The sequence below is a fragment of the Sorex araneus genome, chromosome 1 (assembly GCF_027595985.1).
Source record: "Sorex araneus isolate mSorAra2 chromosome 1, mSorAra2.pri, whole genome shotgun sequence".
NCBI lineage: Eukaryota > Metazoa > Chordata > Mammalia > Eulipotyphla > Soricidae > Sorex > Sorex araneus.
Window position 1 is genome coordinate 106,498,816 of NC_073302.1, and position 16,903 is coordinate 106,515,718.

Here is a 16,903-nt window from a genome sequence, read left to right on the forward strand (position 1 = left end):
AGACGCTTTGCATCAGACGCTCGCTGGCAAACCTTGCCAGGAAGCCTGTCTGGTTAGCGGTTCCGCAACTCTGCAATTTTCTGTACTACAGACCAGGAATACAAACAAATCGGGCCGGAAAGCAGCACTGAATTTTTTTTTTTTTTTTAAGACTCAGAGTTGGTAAGTGCTTATCGAATGCTGATAGAGATAATAAATTTGACAAGAGCCTTAGGCTAGAAATGGAAAGTCTGGTGACATTTAAAAGTCAAAACTTCTGGATTAGACTCTGGGCTACCATTATGCTATGATTTTGATCTCTGCTTCAAAAACTATATGCAGATGCATTGGAAAGCTTAGTGGAGCGCATGCAGAGTCAACTGTTTATCAATCCATCCAGCCATATATATTTGTACACACATATGTTAATCCGTGCGCCATATATAAATTAAATATACATATGTAAATATCTATAACAGGATATGTAAAATATCCTTCTACTCATGTTTATATTTACATATTTTTTAATAGAATTAAACTCATGCACATAGTTTAGGTATTTTGATATTTCCATCCTCTGGACGTAGATGTGTATTTGTGTAAATACGGAAGTGTATTTACATGCATTTTAATGTTTGCATCGTTTTTATAAAATGGAACAGATGTGGGGCTGGAGCAATAGTACAGAGGGAAGGGTGCTTGCCTTAAATGCAGCCTCTCAGGTCTGACCCCCTGTGCTACATATTGTTATATTGTTCCCTGAGCACTGCCATGAGTGATACCTGAGTGCAGAGCCAGGTGTAAATTCTGAGCACTGCCAGGTGTGCCTCAACACCCCTCTCCAAAAAGCAAGATGGAAACACACACACATGCACACATGTACACACACATATAGTGTCTTCTCTATATCTCTAGATCACAGATATTCTTAGGGAAAAAAACAAACTCTGTGTGGCGAAGTCCCATAAACGTAGACCTTCGCCAGCCAACTCTCCAGGTCCAGGCTGAAATCTGCATGTGCCAGGAAAAAATTTGGAGAGAGAGAGAAATTGCTTTTATAGACCTGGTCCACTCAGCAGTTCTATTGGAAAGAAACCTTTCTCGTTGTAAAGCCAAATGAGAAGAAAAAACAACAACTTCAGATTGTGGTGGTTGCCGAATCAACTTCCTGAAATTTCACAGTTGTCTCTGTGCAAATTGGACTCTTGTTGGCAGTAAGGGATATGTGGGTGAATACCAGACGCAGAAAAATGTCAACTTGGCTTCTGTGAAGATACAGTGGTAGCTGCTCACAGGCCTGAGAAAGTAACTACAAGAGAACAGAATAGCATCTTTGTTGTTAAAAAAGGTTTCTTTTATTTCTTCCTTCTAGATTTTCAAAGACTTCCTTTTCTTTGGAGAAAGTTGAAGTTTCCTGGGACCTGTATGGCTAACTTTTATTTATTATTTATTATTCATTTAACTTTAGGGTTTGCAAGCTTGATTTATTCCCTCGGAATAATAAGCTAGGGATAAGATTAACAGTGTTAAGTTGCTAGGGGGAGAAGATAGGTAGCAAAATCTACAACTAAAGCATATAGAGACAGGCTTGAAAACATCTCGTTAACTTCAACGTCTGGTTTCCATCCTTCTTGACAAACATCGACCCACAGTGACGTTTGGGTTATGAACCAAGAAGACAAAAATACGACGAAATAAAGGATTAGAAAGAGGTTTTCTGGAAAGGAACAGGTAGAAACCTTGCCTAGTTGAATTTGGGGACAGTGACCTAGAGTGACGAGAACATTGTACCCAGGTAAGAGCCCGGGAGGGAGAAATCAGGAAAGAGAATGCCCAGAATGTGTCTCTGCTGGTCCCCAGTGAGACAAATCAAATTTTTCTGCCTCATCTGGTCCTGACACACTGAGACATCCAGCCCCCACAAGGACCCAGTTCAGCCAGAGGACCAGCTGCTGTCTCCAAGCCAGGACCTCTTGGTGGAAGCGGGTGTCTCATTCTACCCACCTTAAACCCCCTCTTTCCAGAACTTTCTCCCTTCTTCTCTAAAACGCATTTTCCCTTCAGCATTTAAACTTATCCCTTATCCTAGTCTCCTTCCCCGGCGGCTGCCTTTTCCCCAGCCTTCCAAACCCAGAGAGCTTCCGGAAGCTTTCTATCTCCTGGTTCAGGTGTCCTCTCCTGTGTAGCTTCACCTGTGTGCAAGTAAACACACAGGCTCTGTCAGAGACTACGTAGGAGCACATGTCTGAAGTTCATTCCTTTCCGAGCTAGGACCATCCTAGCCCGTCCTAGCCCATCGCCTGCAGAGACCCAGTTCTTCTTGCCCTTGCATCTGTTGGTGCATGTTAAGGATACAAGCCGTCATGTCAATGGGGGTCATACTAGTTCAGACCGTGATCCTCTTCCATGTGGTGTATCTCTGCTGCTGCAGTGAGCCGCCCCTCTCTGTTCTTAGGCACTTCCTTTCCTGGATCCTCCTCCCTTAGACCTGGGAACTCTGCTCTCCTCCCTCTGACCGCTGTGTCCGTAAGACCTCTGAGGCCATCCCTTGCTCTCAGTGCTGGTTGTTTGTAAGTTTCTTTCTCTCCCTTTGCGTTGAAAATCTTCACTGAGATGTTAGGAAATAGAATTGCTAAGTAACCTGGGAATCCAACCAACCTTCAAGGCTGGAGAGAGCTTCCTGCCTTCGTGCCCACTGGGTCGTCCCTTCATGGATCCTGTCATGTACTGTAAGAAATATAAACGCGTGCATGGAAGGGGGTGATGTGTGATGTGTGTTGTTTGAGGGCTCTTGGGGTGGCTCTCTCTCTCTCTCTCTCTCTCTCTCTCTCTCTCCCCTCTCATGTTCAGTGCTCTCGAGCCGCTGTATGGACCAGATCGGGATGGCTCCTCCTTGTGCTCTGCTTCTGTGTGTGCTGCTGTGCTCTCTTCTGTCTGTCTCTCTATCTCTGTCTCTGTCTCTGTAGTCTCTCCTCTGGTCTCTTCCAACCTCTTTCTGTCTCTGCTTCTGTTTCTTCTCTCTTGCCTCTGTGTCTTCTCTCTCGTTTCTGTGTTTTCTTTCTTGCTTCTGAGTCTCCTCCCTTGCTTCTGTATCTTCTCCCTTGATTCTGTGTCTTCTCTCTTCTGTGTCTTCCCTCTTGCTTCTGTGTCTTCTCTCTGCTTCTCTTACAAGAGTCTTAGTTTATATAGCAATTACATATGGTGGTGACACAAAGGTGGGGTGAACATTAACAAATCAAAAAAGAGGGGTAAGACCACTCCTCCAGGAGATTAACAAAATCTCATCTAAGGAGATTACTCCAGACGACTAGGAGATCTGCTCAAGGGCGGGATCCCATCCAGGGTATGTCACTTTCTTCTTTCCCCAGTTAGTAATCCGCTTAAATAGTTATAGTACATTTACATCTAATATTTCTAGCAATGTCATTCTGTATGAGCACAGTAAGAGATATATCAGACTTATAGTTTGGTTCTTCCTGAGGACATTCACTATATATTCCAGACCACAGTCCTCAGGCCAGGTTAGTCTTCCTAACCCCAGCAGGGTCCTAGTCTCGTTGTTACTTTTGGATCGTGACAGTATTTGTCTGCGACCATGCTCTCTACTTATAGTTGAGTATTGTGGTGCTTTGGCCTGGCCCATTTTGATGCCAGGATAGCTCACAGCTTGCCCTGAGTCCATTCTGTCCCTCGTCGGGACCCTGATTTTTGGGTGCTAAGAACTAAGGGCAACTGAGTCAAGAAAGCTAATGCCGAGGAGTAAATATTATTGGAGTCAATCAGCTCTCAAGCTACAAAGCGTAATATTAACTGTCTTCCTGTGTCCATACAGAAAGGACATTGCTTTAAGGTAAGTTAAGTTCCCTATGGCAAGGTTGAAAGGACAAACCAAGTGTTATCTTACAATATACCACAGTCGTTGGTCAGCTGATAATGATAATGATCCACTCTCTTTCATTACTATATTCCAGAGACCCAACATCAACACATCTGGGTTTATTGGAATCATGTCACGTCACTGACCTACCTTTGCCATTTTCTGTATGGTCATCTACAACAAAAACACCACTTCTTTGGCACAGTGTTTGAACACACATTCATTTCCAGTTGCTAATCTAGAAAGTCAGCTACAAGGATGCTGGAAGATCCAGTGTCTGGGGAGAGACTGCTTCCTGCTTCCTGGATGATCTTTTTGCAATAACCTCTCTGAGTGGAAGGGGCAAAGGCTCTCTCTAGAGTTCTCTTAGAAGAGCAAAAATTCCACTCATTAGAGGCCTACCTTCGTGAGCTTTTCACATTCTAAGTCTTTGTTTCTGATATACTAGGAATCCAACACATGGATTTTTGAGGGCAAATGGGATACATTTAGAAGCTTTCTAACTGAAGTCTATCACTCTACCTCTTTAGAAAATGCATTCAATTTTTTCATTTATGATACAGATTGGAGAGATAGTGGGTCGGGCACTTGCATAGCATGCGACTCACTTGGGTAAAATCTCTGGATCCATAAATGATTTCCCAAACCTTACCATAAGTGATCCCAGAGTGCAGAGCCATGAGTAAATCCTGAGCATCATTGAGTGTGGCCCAAAAATAAAATTTGTAAAAAAAACAAACCTTTACCTATTATAAATTGGGTCACGTGGTTATAATAGAGTTGACTCTTATGGTTTTGATGTCATAGTTACTACATCTCTGTACCAAAGAATGTCTAAGGCTCTTGACAAATGTCTCTATTTTAGCATGGTCAATATCCTTATTTTCTAATGCCCCAAACCTCAATTTCTCTTTCCTTGGCATTCTAATTTCTATAATCTGGTGCAAAAGTTTAAGATCATTTGATATGTTTCAATTCCTTGTCTTGTCATTCTCTATACCACAGAAAAGTGAGATCATTTCATAATTTTCATATCCCTCTGACTTACTTTATTTAATTTGATACCTTCTAGTTCTACCTACATTGCAGGGAAGTGCATCATTTTATCTTTTTTACATAGCTGCGCAGTATTACATTTTTTTTTATCAATTCATCTGTCATTGAGCATTTGGGTTTTCAAATCCTGGCTACTGCAGTGAGATAGCTGTGCATATATGATTTCAAATTGCATATATGGTTTCAAATTAGTGTTTTTGTGTTTTGAGGGTAGGTGCCCAGAAGTATAATTGTTGGGTTAGTTGAGAGCTACACTCTTTAGTTACCTGAGAAATCTCCTCATTGTTTACTATAGGGGATGAACTAGAAACATTCCCACCAGCAATGAATGAGTTTGCTTGGGCTCCAAGAGATAATGCCGCACGTAAGTCACTTGCTTCTCGTGCACTCAACCTAGTTTGAACCCCTGGCACCCTATTGCTGAGCACATCCAGGAGTGATCCCTGATTTCAGGGTCAGGAGTAAACCCTGATTCAGGAGTAAAACCAGGTGTGGCCCTCACACAGAAGAGCCAGGAGTAAATCTGGGTGTGCCTTCTCCCCTCCCAAGACCCCCCGAAAGAGTAAGAATTCCCTTTTAAACATAACTCCCACTAACTCTGATTGTTTCTAGTCTTTTTTTGATATAAAGAATTCTCACTAGTATGAAATGATACCACATTGCCATTTTGAATTAGATTTCCCTGAAAACAAGTGATGATAAACACTGTTTTCACATGCCTACTGGCCATCCATATATCCTCTTTGCATAAGTGTTTATCTAGCTCCTCTAACCATTTTTTGATGAGGTTCCTGGTTTCTTTGTTGTTGAACTTTGTGAGTGCTTTGTATATCTCAGCTACTAGTCTGATGTATTGTGTGCAAGTGATTTTTGGTATTTTCCACTATTCGGTAGGGTGTCTTTTTATTTTAGCCTGAATTTTTGTCATGGCTTTTTCTCATATGGATAGTAATGATTCCACTTCATGGCATGTTATGTGGACTAAATAATTTAAAATATAAGCTGCTTAAGTCTTTGACACATGAAAATATGTATGTGTTAGCTTTTGCTATATGATTATGCTTTCTTCTCATTCTCTAGGAAAAAATAATCAAGAAACGGCAAAATAATAATAGCCTTAATCTACATTAATCTGTTATAAGAACACCCAAGATAAAGTTTTTTTTTAAAAAAAGAATCCCAGAGATAAATTTTTAAAAGCCCAGAGAATTATGAAAATCTTCCACCGCTAGAATGCGAGTGAGCGGAAAAGTAAATGTCAGCCGTGATTTGATAGTGACAACTTGAAGTGACAGTTGGGAGCTTGGTGAGGCCAGTGCTCAGAGGCACAAACCAGCTGGGACTGAACAGAGTTGCAAAATGTTCATGGCAATGCAGTGAAGCTGATTTCTCTCACTCAGGCAGGTGCATATATCCCGGCCTGCAGAGAGAGGCAGGGGAGGGGGAGGAGAGAGGAAAAGGGGGGAGGGAGAAAGGGAGAGGGAGAGCGTGTGGTGACGGAGAATCAATTCATCACTTTTGTCAGGGCACAAGTCTATTGGCTTCTATCAGCTGAAACCAAATGTTCTGCAAAGCTCAGTCAGGAAATCCTGCAGCAACTGACCAAACAGTCCTTCACCTTCTGAGGTGGAAGCAGTAGATAACAATTCCCTTTCTCTTGGCAAAGGACATTGTTAAATGCTTCCCAGCAACGGGTATGCTCATTATCATGGATTTTGAATTTTTTTTTTATCACAAAGCAGCCATTTTTTTATCATGCATGCTGAATTCTGCACCACTACCTTCAAATTCTCAAACTATGTTTTCTGAATCTCCAGTTTGTTCTCACTGATGGTAACTCACTCGTCAGGGAAATCCAGGAGTCTTGGCAATCCTTGTAGTGTTGGCTGATTCTCTTTGGTATCAGTATATCCGACCTGTTGGGATATTCAGAGACGCCTGAGAAACAAGGTCTTGTTTTGATCTCAATAAGATTTATAAGCCTCTCCCCAGGGTCTATATCATCCATATTCTGATTTTACAGATGAGAAAGTGGAAACTTCAAGAGAGAAATGATTTTTCCCAGATGAGTCTAGTGGGTTCGTTGAGTTGGAATTTTAGGTATATCTGACGCCTGAACCAGCTTGTCACTTTCTTTGTCCTGTCAGATTTCTAGGCAGTCTCTTTCGCTGTGGGAGTTTAGTTTAGTGCTCTTGTGAATTTTAGTCTACAGCAAAGAGAGGCCATCAGAACAGCCAGCTTTGGATGATCTGGTGATTGAGCTTTAGGAAGGAACCGAGTGGCTTTGCAGCCAGGAGAGACCAGTTCTTGGTCTGGGTAAGCATCTGACCTCCCAGGGGTCACCAGCCTGGGAGAAGTAGGAGGACCTGTCAGCAGCACAGCCTTACAGGACCAGATCTGGGGAGTATGAGTTGGGCATGTGACAGAGGGCTGGGTTCCAGAGTGTTGGAAATAAAAAGCCTTTGGGAGAAGGATCTTGGACAGGCTTGGAGGCTTTAGTTCTCAACATTGAGGAATTATGTATTTCATATTCAGATGCTCTTTTGTGGGGAGGCGTGGGGTGGGTCACATCTAGCAGTGCTCAGATTTGTTTCTGGCTTGCGTTCAGGGATCACTCCTGGTGGGGATAGGGGACCATATGGAATGTTGGGAATCTAACCCAGGTCGGCTGTGTGCAAGACTAGCACCCTACTCTCTGGCCCCAGATCAGAGAGCTTTTTTTTTTTCTTTTTTGGGTCACACCCGGTGATGCACAGGAGTTACTCCTGACTTTGCACTCAGGAATTACCCCTGGCAGTGCTCAAGGGAGACCATATGGGATGCTGGGAATCGAACCTGGGTCATCTGTGTGCAAGGCAAATGCCCTACCCGCTGTAGCTAACACTCCAGCCCCCAGAGTCTCTTTTTAAAAAAGTTTTTATTTTTTTATTGAATCACCATGAGATACAGTTACAAAGCTTTCATGTTTGAGATTCAGCCATAAAATTATCGAACACCCATCCTCCACCAGTGCACACTCTCCACCACCATCAATGTCCCCAGAATCACCCCAACGGCCTTCCAGTCCTCACCCTGCTTAGATGGCAGACCATTTTCCCAATACTCTCTACTATTGGGCATTATGTTCTTCTCAAATTTTCCCACCACCATTCAAGCCTGCCTGCCAGGGCAGACACTAGATAATTTATTTTCCATTGCTCATTTTGAAAATCATGGGAATTTGCATGGCTGCTTTGCAGCTGCGTGCTTCTGGGATCCTAGGTTGTAGATGGTTGGGTTCCAGAGACATCTCTGTAGGGCTCTAATCTATTTTGGGATTCAGTTGCGTGTCTCTGGACCAGGGCTGTTGGGGTGCCAAGATGGCGCCCTAGAATGTTTTTAAAGGAACTGTAAACTCTACAGGATTCTCTTTCTGTTGGGGGATCTTTAAACAATGATGAGAAGTTGAGGTTGGTGGAGATCACATAGAAGGCAGATGCCACAAAACAATGCTGAAAAGTCTGACCCCTCAGTGTAGACAAGAACTCACCCTTGGCCATGCAAATATTATGCATGACTCAGAAGGAAGGAAACAATATAAAACTGAGCAGAGCCGTTTTGGAGTTAGGTTGACTTCGGAATATTTTTGAATGCTTTGATAATATGGTTGTTCTTGTCCTTAGAAATTTTGATTTAAATGGCCTTGGACACAGGATTTATTTACTTATCTGGGGCGTAGGCTTGAACCCTGGTCTCCAGCATGTAGAGCGGCCCCTTTACCTCTAAACCACACCCCTGCTCTTGTCATAGGACTTCAGGTGACAGAAATTTAATGGAAATTACTATTTGTGTAGAAGTGAGCAAAAGACAGCAACTGTCACTCACGGGCAGAACAGACCCCCCTGCCCCTAGCCCTCAAAAGTCCCAGGAGCTCTGTGTCTCTCCCAGGACACTACACAGACAGCGAAGCTCTGGAGGAAATGCCTTTTCTCATGGAGGGACGTCACTGCTCATTGTGGAAGTGCAAAGACAGTAATTTCATATTTAGTGAAAATTAGGGCAAGCAAGGGAGTCCGACAGCAGCTCATACTGCTGAGGCCCAGTCAGGTGACAAACCCAGCTCCTGAGAAATGGAACAGGCATCCATTAGGGCTCTCCAGACATGCCCATGAGTCCAGAAACAGGAATGGGGAGGAAGGGGCGATGATGGAGCATCACGGACTCGTTGATGAGTATGTAGCCTTTGAGCGGACCGTGGATCAAGCAAAAGCAAAGATGTAAAAGATATTTTAGGGGGACAGATTGTTAAACAATGATTGAAAACATGACTTTATTGACCATAATGCTTTTCTTGGCAGAGCCTGGCAAGCTCCCCGTGGCATATTCGATATGCCAAAAACAGTGACAACAAATCTCACGATGGAGACGTTACTGCTGCCCGCTCGAGCAAATAGATAAACAATGGGACGACAGTGCTACAGTGCTACGTTGTTTTCCTGTTTTTGGGTCTGTGACCTCAGCCAGCAGTGATTGGGGGCTGCTCCTGCTTGTGCTCAGTGGATCGTGTGGGGTCGGGAATTGAACCCAGGCCGCCTGCCTGCAAAACATGTGCTTTTCCAGACCAATGAACCTGACATAAAGACTTTGAACTGATGTTAGTTTTCTTACACGTGGCATGTGGTGAGAGGCCTTCTTCTAGGCCCATAAAAATTCAAGTATTTCAGGCTTGAGCCTAGCAAAAACCATAATATGTCAATGTTTTTTTCAGAAGAAAAAAGAGCAGGTTGAAATAAAGAGATAAGGAAGTACACAATATGCTATGAATTGGCGTGTCTAAGGGCAGGGAGTATAGGTACTTCATGACCTTATTATTTGTGATAACTTAGTCAACTTTTAAAAGTACATGTGGATATGTTGCACAAGTTGGAGACCATATTCTAAGTACCATTCCCTTTGTCCTGGCTGTCGTGTGGAACTCATTTCACCATCAACCTCACCCTCCCAGTGTCCTTATGGGAAAATGATTTTGAAACGTCTTTGCGTCTTTTGTGTACTTGGATTTCTTTCCAGAAGTTTTCTTATAATATTATCTCAATTAAAAACATTTTAATGCTAAAATCTATTTTAAAATTCATTTAAAATTTTAATTGTGGTTTAAGCAATACACTTATAGTAGGGTTAAAATTTATTGTTTTGATCACTGTCACTGTCATCCCATTGCTCATCGATTTACTCGAGCGGACACCAGTAACATTTCCATTTTGAGACTTGTTGTTACTGTTTTTGGCATACTGAATATGCCATGGGTAGCTTGCCAGGCACTGCCGTGTGGGCAAGATACTCTCAGTAGCTTGCTGGGCTCTCTGAGAGGGGCGGAGGAATTGAACCCGGGTTGGCAGCATGCAAGGCAAATGCCCTACCTGTTTTGATGCACAAAATAACTGCATCTTCACCACCGCAAATGTCCTTAGGTCATTCCTGTCTGCCTCCTCCAATGAGAAGCTTATTAATAACATGAATACTTCTTGTGTGTTTAGGGACAGATCCAGGAAAACTGAGTAAACCTCAGGGTATGATGTTAGAGCCATCTCACTTAAATTTTATTTTGTCTTTTTGCCTTTTGGGTCACATGTGGCAATGCACAAGGGTTACTCCTGGCTTTGAACTCAGAAATTGCTCCTGGAAGTGCTTGGGGGACCATATGGGATGCTGGGAATCGAACCCAGGTCAGCTGTGTGCAAGGCAAATGCCCTACCTGCTGTACTATCGCTCCAGCCCCACTTTTTTAATTTTTAAAAGTGAATTTGGTTTTAAACAGACATCATATGGTTGGAAGATTCAGTTGGGGCTCGTGACATGGCAGTTTGGAGGGTGCTAACTTCCCCATCTCCCAAACATCCACTGGCGAAGGCTTATTTTCCTAATTCCCACTCTCTAGGGTTCCTCTCCCCACTACTGAAGGCGCCCGCTCTCCCACTGTCTCCGGGAGCGGCCACGAGATGGCAGTGTTTCAGAATGCTGTCCTCCCTGGAAGGAAGGCAGGAGAGACCCGCCAGGGCTGCAGGGAGCATCAGTGGCAGAAGGTTGGCACATCTGCCGCGGAGCTCGTCATCCAGAAGATTTGACATAAAGACTTGGAAGGTGCGCTGGGAAAATGACAATTGTACTTCACTTATCTCTTGCCTCGAGCTCAACTGGTTCCTTGAGCAACTATTTCATGGAATCCCATGAACGATTTTCTTGTCTCCTCCAATAGCAAACTTTTCATGATCTTCCAGCTGTTCATGATGTAGGCGTTAACGTCAGGACTTCACACAGCAAGTGTCTCTCTTACCTCGTGCTTCAATACATTCACGACTTAAAAAAGTGTTAAGCTACATAAAATTTCCTCTTTGTGGTAGGAGTTTTGCATAATTAATTTTTCCTCTTGAAAATCTTTTCTTAGAACACGTTTTGCTTTCCTGTTCCTTAGAAAATTCTTAAAATCTCCCAGACATGGAAAAAGATGTAGAAGCATGTGGCATGAGTTTTGAACACAACATTCTATGGATGTTCTTCCTTCCTACTCTGGGCTATAGAATTATGAATGTGAGCATCTCCATTTTGCTTGCATTACTTTCAAAATCAAAGGGAAAATGTTCATGTATGTCTGGCGCATTTTTTAAAAAAAGAAATAGACTTAACCTTCACTATTGAACTTTCATGGGGTGTGAGGAGCTAAATGATTGACATCTCTGAGTCCGTGTTCCTATGACAAAGCAAAATGAGCGTCATTTTTGTCCACGTCCAGCGCAGACTTGGTAAATTCCAGAGGAGTCTAATAGAAATAAAAAACTTGATGGTTCTGCAGTTATCTTTGGATGAGCTTCAAGCTGAGGCTATAGATCATTGCAAACGTCTAGGAGAGTTCAGCAATGGTGAAGCCAAACCCAAAGCTTGTGAAGAGGTGAGGGGGCTGCCATGGGACCCTCTCAGCGAGTGTGGTCTCCTTGCTCCATCAATCTGCTGTTTGATGTGTCTCCGGTGTGGGCTCTTTGGCAGGGACCATTGTCAAATCTGCAGGGTGAGCTCAATGTCTGGACAAGCATCATGTGGGTTTCTTTTTCCCTGACAGTCTTCTGATTAATTCTTCCTCCAAATGGACAGAGACTTGAGCCATCGTGCTTAGTGGATTAGCTTTTTAGAATAGTCTAATCTCCGGATTAGCCAGTGCTGAGGGAAGTGCAAGCGGTTGTCTTTCACTGTATGAGCCCGCAGACGGGAATTAAACCTTAACTCATTTATCAGGTCAGCTGACGAAGTGGCTTCCTACTCTGAGGGTACGGTGGCATACGTGGAAGTTTGTAGCTGGATTGGTATCTATGAACCCAAATTATTGTAGTCTGCCTCAGAGACGATAGCATAAAAAGCTACTGCTACTTTACAGTTATGGATTTCCTTTGGTTTGTAGCTTTCAAAAAACTCTGGTGATTAATCGCGCATTAATTGTTGCACAGCATGTTATTTTATCTATAAACATCATGTCAGGAATGCATCTTGACATCAAGGCACACTCCTGTTCCCAAGACTAGAGTCTGAAGATTCACATTGATTTTAGATTACTTTTCCTCTTATGTTGAGACATGCTTTATTGTGCTGTAAAGCAGGGGCTGATGTTAAATCTTTTATTAGAGATTCTATCCTTTTGTTAGTAAATTGTTAGTCAAACTTTAAAATCAGGAAGAGGACTGAGTGATTTAGTAATGCCTTCAGGTAGTTTTTCCCTAACTGGCTGCATGAAATTACCACAGCATCTATCTTGGTTCTTAACAATATGTTAGCCAATTGCTCAGTATGGACTTTGGGGGTATATACTGGCCAGGACATTCCATTTTGCATTTCCACCTGCCCCCCACCAGGGTACCCTGAGTGAAACAACCTGGCGCGGGCCCCATGGAATGGTAATGGCGAGCGTCATGTTATGCTCCCTTCCAGGAGAGAAGCACATACGCTAAAAATATTTTTCTTAAGACACCCCGATGTCACCCACTCCAGGCAAAACCCCAATGGCCATAAGCTTTCAGAGGCAAAACCCAGGCACACAGGTTCAAGGACTAAGACTCCAGGTCACACGGGGCATCAGAGATGGGCCGTCCCTTCCCGTCTCCCTGCCCACTTGGGGTCCTGGCTGTCAGGCCCACGAGCTACCTCCAGGCACTCTCAGCACATCAATTACCTTAATCTGAAGACTCCCAATTGAATCTAAAAATGGATTAGCTCCCTACAAAGATGTCTCTGGACCCCAGCCACTTACAATTTTAGAACTCCAGAAGCAAACCTCTCAACCTCTCATGTTATTCATAATAAACAATAGAAAATAAATTATCTAGCATCTGCCCCCTGGCGGGCAGGCTTGAACGGTGGTGGGAAAATTAGAAATAATGGTGGTGGGAAGGTCTCATGGTGGTGGGAGTTGGTGTTGAAATGTTGAATGTAATCGATTACTGTGAACAATCTTATGAAAATAAAATTAAAAAAAACAGACCCTGATGTACAAAGTTGTTCATAATATAACGATATGAAGATTGTAGGCATACAAAGTTCCAACACCAGTTCTATCATCAGTATGTTCTTCCCGTCAGCAGCTCCTGGGGTTCCCTCTCAACCGTACAGCCTGGCCCTGTGGCAGTCACATAACCAGTTTAGGAGAGACAGGATCATATTCATCACTTTCGGAAATTAACACCTTTCGTCAGGAGGGGGCGGAGTCTAAATGAGGAAATGGGAAAAAATGTACGGCGCGACTGATTAATGCCAGGTAGCCTGATGCTCATGGGGTCTACAAACCATGGACCATTTCTTTGAGGTATCAAGTATATGTAGACTGAGAGTTGGGTTGGCATGAGAGCAGGGATGGCCTAGAATGCTCTCCTGAGAGGTTTGCTTTCCAGTCTTTCACCAGCAGGAGCCCTTGGCACGATTTGAAATAGGGGATAAGACAAAGTCTACACTGGAAGTGGGTAGTAAGACCTTCTCCCAGTGCTTCTCAGGCTTTGGTGCACTGCACTGTCTCAGTAATCCTGGGTGAGGCACACACCCCAGCCCTTTCAACTGTCTCCTTTGCCCCTTAAATCCAACCTTTCCCCCCCCCCCCATGACTTTTTGAGCTCTCACTGTTTACTTACTATAGAATTTTGGGAGTATAACTATCTAGGTGTGTAGCTCATACCTCTACGTGCGTGTAGGATTGCGTGTCCAGTGTTGTCCCACTACAGCTATGCCACCCCCACCCCTCCCGGCCAACTATCCCCTTCCCTTCTCATAGCCACCAGAATGTCCATTAAGTTCTCTTCTGAATAGATTCTAGGAGTTGTTTTGCTTTTGCTGTTGTTTTCAAGTTTGTTTGCTTTAGTCATTCAAATTCACATGAGTGAAACCATCTGGCCATTGCCTTTTCCTTTTTGTCTTATTTCATTTGGCATAACCACTGCAAGTTCCATCAATTTTTCCCCCAAAGACATAATTTCATCTGTTTCATGGGGCAGAGTATTTTTTTTCTTTTCTTTCTCTTTTTGGGTCACACCCAGTAATGCTCAGGGGTTACTTCTGGCTCTGCACTCAGGAATTACTCCTGGCGATGCTCGGGGGACCATATGAGATGCTGGGAATCGAACCCGGGTCGGCCGTGTGCAAGGCAAATGTGCTACCCACTGAACTACCACTCCAGCCCCCACCAGAGTATTGTATTGAGCGTATAGAACACAGCTTCTTTAGCCAGTCAGCTGTTGGTGGGCATTCTAGGATAATTTTATGATTTGACTGTTGTGAATAATTCTGCTATAAATATTGGGGCACAGATATATTTTCAAGTTAGTTTTCTGAGGCTTGAAGTTGGGCCATCCCCAGTGGTACTTGGGGACTAATCCATACTCGGTTCAAGGCATCATGCAGTTCTGAAAATCAAACTGGTGGTGGCTGCATGCAAGGCAAGCATCTTAACTCTTGTACTAGTTTTGTGGCTCCTAGATCAGTGTCTTCATGTGTTCTGGATAAATTCCTAGGATGATACAGTCTCCAGGGGTTTCTTAGAGCTCCTTGTCCTTGGGGGAAATTTGTTCTCTGCTAGAAAATAAAAGTCCTGCTGAGGCCTGGGGAATCATGAGAGCCAAGCTCCAGGGATTAGAAGGGTGGGGATGGTGCAAGTTAGGGATATATTTCTGAAGCCTATTTTAAATTTTTTAAAATGGAGGTTATTCAATGAAGTAGCAGTTTTATTTGTTTATTTATTGCACGGCAGAGCCTGGCAAGCTCCCCATGGCATATTCGATATGCCAAAAACAGTAACAACAAGTCTCACAATGGAGACGTTACTGGTGCCTTCTCGAGCTAATCGTTGAGCAATGGAATGACAGTGATGACAGTGACAGTGATGATATTGCTGGATCATATACCTTTCACTTTCTTGGATTGGCTGTGTTAAGAAAAGTAGAAAGTGCCATGATATTTATGCAATTATTATACAATAATAATAAGAAGCATTATATTTCACCAATGCTGTAGAAGTGTTATTTTAATATTGGTTTGAAGAATAGCTGGATAGGCATCCCTTTCAAAAAGTTTGAATGAAAACCATGAAATTGGGTTTCATGGCTTATAGCCTTAGGATGGTCTCCACGGGGCTGATTATAGTTGTAGGAAAGGTTACATAAATTTAGTGTCTATTGACAAAAATGCCCCTTTTGGGGTTACTCAATGTAACCATACTCTAGTAGCTAAACGTACCTTGCCTCTGAGAGATTAAATGGTCTGTGGTTCAACAATACTGAAAAGTGATGGAGTAAAGCTTGTGATCCAGGGACTGACTTGAGAACAAGTCCCTTGCCCTAAGTGGCTGGAGACAGAAGCCCATTTTGTAGTTTATCAGGGTCTTTGACCACGAAAGAGACTGTAACAATCATGCTGAAATCACTGATTGTCAGTGATACTGAAACAAACTCCGAGAAACCTAACAGTTAGGGTGACAGGACAGCCTGTGTTTGATTTAAGTTCTCCTTGAATCCTGCATTGGTGCTGGTGTAATCTAGAGATCAATGGTAATTATGACCTGTGGTACTCATGAAAAATGTCCTAATAATGAACTAATCCTTCTTGGATTTCCCATCTATCTTGCTACCCAGTGAATCAAGGGGGAAACCATGCATTCCATGCCCGAGAGATGCACGTGTCAATGTATTCGGGTTAATAATGTGATTGTCAGTGATTGTCAGCATACACAGTGCTTGTCGTGCATATGGTCAACTTGGGTTCCATACTTGGCACCCCATTTGGTCCCTCGAGCCCTGTCAAGAGGATCCTTGAGCACAGAGCCAGGAGTAAGCCCTGAGCCCTGCTGGGTGTGAGCCACAAACAATAAAAAATACCAAAAGATACCTCCCAAAATAATGTAAATGTAAGTGTAGAGGGTCATGAAAATTCAGAAATGCTACAAACAGGATGTGGAATCATAGATCAGATACATGCCAATTAACCAACAAACTAGAATGTCTAAAGTAGCAGCAGAGACACATGGGCATTGCATGATGTAATGTGTTCTATGTATTTCCGATAACTACTTGCCTCGCAGTCCTTCCACATTAGGTCAGTTTAAAAAAATAATTGGATTTCCTTCACGGAGGAACAGTTTGACCAGAGGAGGGACGTTACTATGAGCAAAATGCAAACAACTTTCAACATTTCTCAATTTGTTTCTCTTTCCTGTGTCTTTGATTCTCTTCATCCAAGGTTCTGTATTAGAGACAGCATAAAAGTTAAGTTACGGATAATAATGGTTGGGTTTTACTGAGGAGGCAAGAAGTGGCTCATCCTAAAGCACCATTTAGAAGGAACGGTCAAGAGTAGGTAGAATGGGAACATTCAGAGATTTCTACTTGCGTTGCTATGTTTAAAAAAGTTATCAGGGGCTGGAGCGATAGCACAGTGGGTTGGGTGTTAGCCTTACACGCGGCCTACCCGGGTTCGATTCCCAGCATCCCA